Source organism: Hibiscus syriacus, unplaced genomic scaffold (genome assembly GCF_006381635.1).
Source record: "Hibiscus syriacus cultivar Baekdansim isolate YM2019G1 unplaced genomic scaffold, ASM638163v2 tig00003435_pilon, whole genome shotgun sequence".
Classification (NCBI taxonomy): Eukaryota; Viridiplantae; Streptophyta; class Magnoliopsida; order Malvales; family Malvaceae; genus Hibiscus; species Hibiscus syriacus.
Genome location: NW_024061971.1, coordinates 70,179 through 81,695, shown reverse-complemented (window position 1 = coordinate 81,695; position 11,517 = coordinate 70,179).

Genomic DNA, 11,517 nt, shown 5'->3' with positions numbered 1-11,517 from the left:
CCCATCACAGCTGCAATATGTGTTCAGGATCCAACCAAAACTATCACCACCGAGGAAAATCATTTTGGATCTAAATTTGGGCCCAATTCTCAGCAACCAGGAAAGAGAATGCTGATAAATCAGGAAGAAGTGGGATTTTCCCAAGAAGCTGATCCGGAGGAAGCAGAAATTTGTACGTCTGAAGGCGCATTAAAAGGAGTCGCGGCAAGTGAAGCAATTGAAGAATGGGGAGCCAGTGCAGATAAAAGCCCTAATCCAACTAGTGGGGCATCCAAATGAGGCCTTATTCCATTTCGTGACATCCTGCTTGAATTTGTTTTTGAATTTTCTCGTATTTGGAACTTATTTTTGAACTTTGTTTTTGGATATTTAAAGGAATTTATGTTGAATGTTGGACCAAATTTACAACTTGAAGTTCTTTGAATATCATCTGAATTAAGAAACTCTGTAAATGGTTCAAAGTTACAGATCTTTGACGAAGTGACATGATTTAAAACAAAGGACTTTGACCTTACCCAGAATATACTCTCGAACACCATACCCTTTTCTTGCAAATAACCAGTACAGCCTTTTCCTCTCATGAGGTAATAACAGGGCTTGGTATTTAGATGTGCATAGGTGCGGATAACATGGGGCATCTTTTACATATGACAATTACTATACTTTTTGTTTAAGACGTTCGATGATGATCACGATCTTCACAGATGGAATAGTCGAGTAAGCAAATCTAGTTTAGGTCAGTTGCCTGGAAATTGAACTCTAAATATGAGATTCCTTGACTTTCAAAAACACATAGACTGTAACAGGTTCTTCTTAACAAACTTAAGAAATTAGATCCGTATACCCAGATTATACTATTATATATACAATAAAGCTTGAGTTGTCCCTCTAAAGCAATTGGTTAAACGCCTCGGCTTTATGGATAATATTCAGCTAGCCTGATAAAGGTGATTGTACTATACAATAAAGCTTGAGCTGTCCCTCTAAGGCAATTGGTTAAACGCCTCGGCTTTATGGATAAGATTTCAGCTAACCTGATAAAGATTTTTACATATTGGGTTATCCCTCTAGAGCAATTGGTTAAACGCTCCGGCTTTATGGATTTAGCTAGCCAGATAATGGCAATATTAAATAAGGAGTTTCGGTAAAAATGGACTAAGAGAGTTAAGGAACACCTGTTATAGTCAAATTCACACGAGCACTCAAGAATTTCATTTTTAGACCGATATTTTTGCACTACCTTTGTTAGAGGAGTTTACAAAGCTTGAACAAATGAATGGTTTCAGAGAACCGAAATAAAAGGTCTAGTAATCGATCTTGCTAGTTGCGTCATTTTGTCCGCATCCAATCAAAATGCCAATGACCAAGAAAAATGACATTTTTTTCTTTTTGCCAGAACCTTAGAAAAAAGGAGGCCAACCTAAAGCCAACTCATCCCTTTGAACATTTGTCAAAGAGCTATAACTCTGAAAGCATTAAAAAGAGCTATTGATTCTTTTGATATACTTTGAACTCATGTTTACAATTTGATTCAATTGCAAACAATATTTTGCAGAATTTTTATCCTTTTCCCTCCTAAAACAAGAAAAAAGGAGAAAAACATTTTCAAACAGGACAGTCTCAGATATGAAAGGTCTGTAAAGCCAAAGCCATGAAAAGAGAATGGGGCACGATTGATTCCAAGGACCAGTTTGGCAGATAAAATTTTAGAGTCAAGTTTCGACTTCAGGATGAAGGATACTTGATTCGCATGCGCCTTTAAAGAACGATGGTGGTTGCTTAGCTACACCTCAACCAACTTGACATATCTACAGATCTCATAGCCCATTCAGATCAAATCCAGTTCAGTTCAAACTCAACCATGAACAACATGCTTCCAGTTAACACTTTCAAGCCAGATTACAATTCCACAACAGAAGATATCTTGCTGACAGAATTTATCCGTGGGCTTTCCTTTGAAGAGGAATCATCTAAAAATCATATCACTTGGTTTAGACTCGCTCAGGAGAACACCTGGAGAATCATGACCGGCTTCGACCCGTTAAGGGAAGCCATTTTTTTTTAAACCATCATTTGCAGCATAGCTTAAGTCGAGAAGGGCTATCTGCCAAAGACCTTCGAGTTCGATTACACTCAGCTTCGAGGGCATATCATTTGCAGCATAACTTAAGTCGAGAAGGGTTATCTGCCAACCAAAGACCTTCGAGTTCGACTCCGCTCAGCTCCAAGGCATATCATTTACAGCATAACTCAAGGCTAGAAGGGTTATCTCTTACCAAAGACCTTTGAGTTCGACTACGCTCAGCTCCAAGGCACATCATTTGCAGCATAGCTTAAGTCGAGAAGGGCTATCTGCCAAAGACCTTCGAGTTCGATTACACTCAGCTTCAAGGGCATATCATTTGCAGCATAACTTAAGTCGAGAAGGGTTATCTGCCAACCAAAGACCTTTGAGTTCGACTACGCTCAGCTCCAAGGCACATCATTTGCAGCATAGCTTAAGTCGAGAAGGGCTATCTGGCAAAGACCCTCGAGTTCGATTACACTCAGCTTCGAGGGCATATCATTTGCAATATAACTTAAGTCGAGAAGGGTTATCTGTCAACCAAAGACCTTTGAGTTCGACTACGCTCAGCTCTAAGGCACATCATTTGCAGCATAGCTTAAGTCGAGAAGGGCTATCTGCCAAAGAACCTCGAGTTTGATTACACTCAGCCTCGTGGGCACATCATTTACAGCATAACTCAAGGCTAGAAGGGTTATCTGTGACCAAAAGACCTTCGAGTTTGACTCCGCTCAGCTCCAAGGCATATCATTTGCAGCATAACTTAAGTCGATGAGGGTTATCTGCCAACAAAAGACCTTCAAGTTCGACTATGCTCAGCTCTAAGGCACATCATTTGCAGCATAGCTTAAGTTGAGAAGGGCTATCTGCCAAAGACCCCCGAGTTCGATTACACTCAGCTCCGAGGGCACATCATTTACAGCATAACTCAAGGCTAGAAGAGTTATCTGTCAACAAAAACTTTTGAGATTGTTTCTCTTGAAACAAATTTTGTCTCTCTTGAGATAGTTTCTCTTGAAACAAATTTTGTCTCTCTTGAGATAGTTTCCCTTAAAACAAATTTTGTCTCTCTTGAGACAGTTTCCCTTAAAAAAAATTCGTCTCCCTTGAGATAGTTTCCCTTTAAACCAATTTTGTCTCCCTTAAGACAGTTTCCCTTGAAACAAATGTCGTCTCCCTTGAGACAGTTTCCCTTAAAACAAATTTTGTCTCTCTTAAGACAGTTTCCCTTGAAATACATTTTGTCTGTTCACTTGAAACAAATTTCGTCTCTCTTGAGATAGTTTCCCTTTAAACAAATTTTTGTCTCTCTTGAGACAGTTTCTCTTGAAACACCAATCTTTGAATATGTTTTTCATGAAACAAAATTTTGTCTCACTTGAGACAATTTCTCTTGAAAAAAACCTTTGAAATTGTTTCTCTTGAAAAAAAAAATTTGAAAATGTTTCTCTTGAAACACAAAACCTTCGAGTTTGGATTACACTCAGCTTCGAGGGCACATCATTTACAGCATAACTCAAGGCGAGAAGGGTTATTTGTTACAAAGACATTCGAGTTCGACTACGCTCAACTCCAGGGCACAACATTTGCAGCATAACTTAAGTCGAGAAGGGTTATCTGCCAACCAAAAGATCTTCGAGTTCGACTACGATCAGCTCGATGACACATCATTCACTATTGTCCAGTTGCAATCGAGGTTTTTCAAGACGAGAAGAAGACCCAGGTTAACCGTGCCTCAGTAACAAAAAAACGTTTCCCGACAGCATAGCTTAAGTCGAGAAAAGCTATCTGTCAACGAAGACCTTTCGAGTTCGATTTCATTCAGTTCAAGGGCCTGTCAACCACAGCTTGGAGTTAAAGAATTACTTTCAAGTCGAATTTTTGGAACAAAGATCTTTAAACCGATAAGAAGACTGAAGCGGGCTACAACGAGGAGCCATATTTCGATTCAAATTCCGAACTAACGGCCTCAAGATGGACTCGACTTCGCGACGGAGGGGCCATCCGCAATACAAATTCGACAGGGAGTTATTCCTAATTCAAATCAATTTTTAGCTCCATCGAGCGAAAATTCGTGTCCTTTTATCTTTGTCCTATTTTTCGTTCTACAAAAAAGGACAAAAAGAGGCAGCTGTAGACACCCATTTTCGCCCGAATTTGTTTGCTTATATATATATATATATATATATATATATATACATACACGTATATAATATAATCTTTGAAAATGTTTTAGAAAAATATAGTATATAATTTTAAAAAATCAGTTTTCGAAAATAAGTATATTATATGATTTTTGAAACCATTTTTAAATATATATATAATATATAGTTTTGAAAACATGTTTGAAAATATTTATATATTATATAATTTTTAAAACATTTTGAAAATAAATATAATATATAGTTTTTAAAACATTTTTGAAAATATATATTATATAATTTTTAAAATATTTTGGAAACATATAATACATATTTTTTCAAAGCATTTTTGAAAGTATATATTATATAGTTTGAAAAAGGTTTCTGAAAATTTGAAAACATTTTTAATATATATAATATATATTTGTTTTTATTATTTGTTTTATTTTATTATTTGTTTTATTAATTTTGTTTATTTTGTTTTTTCCAGATCCAAGAACGTTCGGGTCCAGCATAGGCTAATGGGCCTGAACCAGCCCGGTAAAGGATTAGGGTTTCCCAGTCTCAGTCAGCACCGTATGGAAAGAACGAAGCCAACAGCCAGGCGAATCAAAATGTCAAACAGTCTCCGGCCGAGATCCCCGGGACTGCACCATCCCGGATCCTCAGCCAACAACAACCGGCCATCCCGATTTAGTCGGGAAACAGGGGTAAACGGCCCCCGAAACAAACGGAGAACAGCCCCGACTGGGGGCTATAAATACCAAGGGGAGAGCCATCGTAACGGGGGGTCGTCAACGAGCAAACACAGAACCCATCAGGGATCGAACCAGTACCAAACCACGGTGATAACAAACACCGAGGACACAGAAACATCTCAGTATCACACCGAGAACCCAAACCACAAGCAAACCAAAATCAAGTCTCACAGTAAACCGAGGGAAAACCATCGAGCAAAATAACAAAAGCCTCAATAGAGAACAAAACAGTCGGCCAAAAAACACAGTCAAAACCAAAAAAAAAGCAACAATAGTGAGCAAAACCCACATGCAAAAACAATAGAAACCAAAACGTCAACCATAAGCCTTGCGCCATGAAAGCTCGCCGGGAAACTAAGAGTCGCCGGAAAAGAGGGTAAAAGCCGAAGCTTTTTTCTCAGATCTACATCGAGGGGGCTCGAAGTTGGGTGATTGGGGTTCAGATCTAGGTTTACGGTGTTGAAAGGGACGCGTGAGGGGCCTTTTTCTTTCTCCGACCACCGCCAGTGGTGGCCGGCGGAGGCATCTGACGGTGGCCGGGAATCGCCTGGATGAGAGTGTTAAGAGGAAGGGAGAGTTATCAGTTTTTTGGGATAGGGTTGAAATGAATAAAACTGGTTTATTTTGGGTTTTATATAACCCGTCGAACCGACCCGCGACCCGACCCGGACAGCAGAGGATCCGCGTGTTTTTGAGCATGAGAGGGAGAATTCGATTTTTAGTCCCTCTTCGTTTGTAATCATTCATATTGCCCCGATTTCATTATGATTTTAATCTCCAGTTTCATTTTCTTTCAATTTGGTCCCTGATTATTTTTTTTATTTTGTGAATTGGCACCTAACTTTTTAATTTGTTCTTTTGCAGTTCATTTTCTAATTCATTAAGCCCAACTTGTTCCAATTTGATCCTATGTTTTAAAAATATTTTTTCATTTTTTTATTATCCTTTTTTTATCTATTTTATATTTTTATATTATCATATTAACATTTTATTTTCGTATTTTTTTTATCTAACCTATTTTGTTTCAGCTGTAATTCCAACTGATCAAATGGTAAGTAATTCAGATCGAATAACTTAGACTTTAATTTAAATTCCAATTTTTCGCAATCAAAGACAACTGATAAATTAATTGGTACCGAAAGGACGGTTCAAGGGTGCTAATCCTTCCTTGACCGTAACCGACTCCCGGACCCGACACGTTTCTGGTACAACGCAGATCATGTAAGATGGTGTCCGACCCACCTAAATTCGTTTTAAAGTGGTCGGTGGCGACTCCTAACCCAATCAATCTAAGTCGAAGCCCAATTCGGGGCCCAACCGAAAGACGGTTCCGACATATTAATTGAGAAGAAGGAATTTATTTGACATCAAAACAACAGTTGTCACTCAACAATTATTTTTTTTAAATCATATCTGGTGTTGTGTTTTGATTTCATTTTGTCACCTGCCGTCAAAAAATTAACAGAACTGCTGACAGTGTATTTTTAATTTTTTTCAATGATGACGTGACATTACCTTATGGTAACACGTCAGCATCATAGTAAATTTTTTAATGCTGAGTGACAAAAATGAAACCAAAATATAACGTTAGATATGATTTTGAAACAAAAAATAGTTAGATGACCAAAACAGAATAAAATTTATAATTGAAATATTAAACGTATAGATTTTTCGATCACCATCATCCCCTTCCCATATTTCTATTGAGGTTCGAAACCCACTCGGAATGCGAGGCCTGCAAAGGAAAGTTTGAAGGACTAATAAATGTCAAATACCGGAGAATACTATTATAAGTTCCATAATTGTCTAACATACTAAAAATAACTAATTATTATCAATTACATATATTGTCATTCATAATGTTGTAGCATTCAATGTGTCCTTCACAATGTTACAGTTTATTGTATTTTTTTTTTTGAATTCACTAATTCAGTTGATGTTATTTAGCTATGATATTAAGTTAATAAAAAATATTAACATATGATATAAATATAAAAACAAAAGAATACACATTATATTTGTTTTTCTAGTACTTAATGCATCTTGTTTTGAAGAATAATTGGATTGTGCTTAACGTATAATACTTTGCTTTGAATGAAAAGCAAGATATGTATCCTACTACCCCAAGGGGAAAAAATTAACATATTGTGATTTTTAGAGTTGAGATTCGTGGGACCTATGATGATTGAAGTCCTATCAATAAAGGTGATGTACAAACTTATAAGATAAACAATATAAAGAATATTTTGTCCTCTTATTTTGCGTTCTATAAATCACATAGGCTATCATTCATAGTGTTGTAGCATAATCAATCAATGTGTCTTTGTGTTGTAATTTATTGTATTTATTTTTTTTATTCGCTAATTTAGTTGAAATTATTTAGTTTATGATATTAAGTTAATAAAAAATTAATATTCGATATAAATATAAAAACAAAAGGATATAACTTGTTTTGATTGAGGATTAAAGGAATAATTGAGTCATGCTTAACATAGAATACTTTGCTTTGATTGAAAATCAAGAGAAGCAACCTACTACCCCAAGGGAGAAGCAAATGGTTCTTTTTCCTTTTTAAGAGGGAGAAGAAAGATGTAGATGCTCGTTTTTGTTCGGGGATTGCATTCGATTCTCGCTCGTGTTTATATATTATGAATTATTTTGATTAAATAGTAATATATTATTATTATTATTATTATTATTATAAGAATATACACACATTAACAAAACAAAATTTAACATTTTACAGGCCCAAATAATAGCTATGGCCCAAACCCGAAGTGACCCAGCTGAAGCAGGCCCAAACTCGGATGCAACCCAAGGGTTTAAGAAACCCTAGTTGTACCAAGCTTCCATCCGCCACCCCATCTCAACCGTTGGATCAGATCAGATCCAACGGCCCAGATGAACCAAAGCTAGGGTTTTGACCTAATCAGCAGCCACCATGCGCCAAGCCGCCGCCGCCAAACACTCCCTCGAGAGTTGCATGCGCCTGTGATTCCCCTCTGCCCAAGGACTGCCACCACCGGATTCGTCGCTGGCTGTCTCGGGACAGACGAAGATAGCCTCGGGGTAAAAAATATTTACCCCCTGTGTTGCTGCCATCACCACTGAGTCTCTCTCCTTGGACAGACCATCCGAAGCCGAAAGAAGCAAAAAAATCAAATGGAAACAAAAGAAAAATCAGTCCCAAAACATGTAACCAACTCAAAATCAAATATGGAAGCACCCTATATCAACAGGACAGAACCGAAAAAAAAGATGAGAGAAAAAAAACAACAATCGAAAATAGAGAAAAAATCAGGAGCATTTGGAAAGAAAAAACAAGAAAGAAAACAACCGAGAGAGAAAAAAGAAGCTTACCACACCATCGGAGCTAAAACGTCGCCGGAGATCGCCGTTTTTTCGAAGGTATCCCTTTGGTCTCATGTAGATCTAGGGTGGTAGGGGTGTCTTTAGGTTTAGTGGGGCTCGGGTTCGACTTTAGAGGAGAAAGATGAGCATTTTGGGTGATTTCCCGAACTCCGACCGTCGTTGGCAGCGACAGAGTGCTCCAGCGAGCAGTGGTCAGAGACCACCGGCTTTCCTCCGACGAGGGAAAGTAAAGAGAAGCTGGAGAGAATTTTTTCTCTTTTTTTTAGAGAGAGATAGCAAAGGGAAACATGAGGAGGTTTGGGCCATTTAGGCCAAATTTTGGGTATTTATACCCTCCTTGATGCAACGTCGTTTTAGGGAGGGGGTATCTGCGTTTTAGCGCATGGTAAACCCTTCCTCGGGTCCCCCTAATTTTGTAAAATCTCAATTTGGTCAATGAAATGAAGGTTCACGTATTTTAAATTGGATTTCAAGTTTTGCTTTGTTTTTATTTTAGTCACTGACCTTATTTTCGCGTGTTTTGGGTAAATATCTAATTTAATACTTATATTTTAACAATTTTCATTTTAATCCTAGATATTGGTGATGGTTAAATTACGATTCCAGTACCTAGCTTGCATGATGTTCTGTTTATGGCCATTACTTTTGCTTGGTTTATAGTTTAGTCCTCAAGTTTTAATATTTTTTATTATTTTAGTTTTGAATAATAATGTTGGTATATTTACGATTTTGGTGCCTAATTTGTACAATATTCGCAATGGTGACCGTAGGCTTTGTTGATTTTGCAGTTTGGTCTTTAAAGTTTCTGTCTTTTTGTCATATTTTAGTACAGTCTAATCGATTTGGGTTATGTAGTGTTTTAATCTTTTCTTATTGGTTACATGCTATTAGGAAGCTATTAAACGTGTATGAGTTCGATCAACATATGCATATTAGTATTTTCCTTTTCAGAAAATATCTATTAAATATTATTTTGTGCGAATAATTTATAAAAATGTGCCTTAACTGACAAGGAGTGTGTTTCCAATAATTGTTGAAACAAAATAATACCTTTTATATTCGAATGATTTTTTAATATATGTATTTTATTTATAAGCTAAGGCAATATTATTTTGTATGGAGAATCTATGGAAACGTGCCTTAACTAACGAGGATCACGTTCCCGATGAATGTTCATACAAAATAACACCTCTTTTATTATTCAAGTTTTTTTTTTGAAAAAAATATTATTATGTATATATGACTTATTAAAATTAGGGCGATATTATGGTGTATAGAGAATCCATGGAAATGTCCCTTTAACTAACAAGGAAGGCATTTTCGAGAATTGTTTGTACAAAATAATATCTCTTTTATTTTACTTTTAAGAGGATCATAATTTAAATGTATATTCAAATTTGCCACTTTCAACATTCAGATAACATATAATCGCTTAGGTATCGATTTCGGGCGCTGTGGGGTGCTAATCCTTCCCCACGCGTAATCGACTCCCGAACCCTTTTCAAAACGAATTTCTGGTTAAACGCATATCATTTTTATCTTTTAAAATTAATTTTCTTAAAATTATTTTAGAATGTATTTTTAGGTATTCGACCTACCTAACCTCAAAGGTCGATGGAGACTCCAAATTTGTTTATTTTTGTATTTTTTGTTAAACCTGATATTTTTTTAAAATTAAGTTGGATCGATCCCCGTCATAGTCCTAAAAAGCTTAAGGACAGTTCCGACAAAAGATGAACAATAATATAAACTTATTCAAATATTATGACTTAAAATCTTATATTTAAAATTTTAATTAGATATTATTGCTAATCCTTTTATACTGGTTGAGGAGTTAAAATTTTAATTATTAAAATTATTAATATTGTAAAGATAGTTATTTTATCAAAACTATTAATATATTTCGAAATCTCAAAAGAACAATTGATATGAGGTAATTTTACTCTATTGGTTCAATGTCTCAATTAGAGTATTAGTTGATTATGTACAAACTCACGTATCTATTATATTGTGACTTTTAGAGTTCAATATTTATGGACCTATAATGGTTGAAGTCCCATATACAAAAGCTATGTACAAACTTATAAGACAAACAATAGAAAATGTATTCTCTTCCCTCATTTCGTGTTTTATAATTTTCTCTTTAAGTTATAACATATAAAAAATGGTAAACTATACAAATAGTCACTGATGTTTGAATAAGTCTTCGTTTTTTTCATTGAAGTTTTAAAAGCAACAAATTTATCACTAAGGTTATTAATTTATAATAAATTGGTCACTTACTGTTAACTGTCGTTATTCCGGTAATATAAGGCTGATGTGGCACGTTAGTCACTTGAGTTGAGTTACTTGGCATCGTTTGACCAGTCTTCTTTTCTTCTTTCTTTTTGTCGGCACGAAAACAATCCCCCATGCAAAATCTACAGCATATCAGACTTACAAGCTGCTTCCTTTCATTAACAAAATATCCTCCTCCATGTTCTGAACCTCTGAGACCGAATTCTAATTACGAAGATCCATTCGCTATTGATGCTCATTTTTTCATCGAAGAACTGATATCCGTTCTCACCTCATTGATGCCTAGGATACGAGCCATCAATATTTTTTCCATGTTTTGAATGGTCAGCTAGGTTGAAAACCTTGTCAGCTGAGGAACTTAGCGTTGGGATTAAAGCCTTTTTATCTGATATTTTTCATTTGACGGAGCAACAAGTATCCAAACTACAGAAGAAACAAAGATGGCCTTTCTGTATTAACATATGGTGATACAACTGATGATGTTTCTTCCACCTTGAGCTCAATACAAGCAAGTTTGACTTGGGTTCTTGATAGACTAAACAAATTCTCCGATGCCTCGTTGAAGATCTACGAGGATGTTTGACAAAAAAGTGATGCTGCTTGAATTGCATACCTCAAGTTGCAGGCTAACTAGATTCTGTAAAGCTATGTGATGATTAAATATAAGCAACATTAAGATTTTGGGTTCTATAAATATATGGTTATAGTTAAGAAAGTTGCAAGTATACATGCGGGATTTGATAATCTACATTACAACCCGTCGTACAATATTGATTTTAATGTAGTTTAAACCAAAGTTTCCTCAGTGTCATCACCATTTACGATAGGTATACCATTAGAGGTGCCTCAAAGTTGGAGGGTTTGACAGCCATGAAAATACATG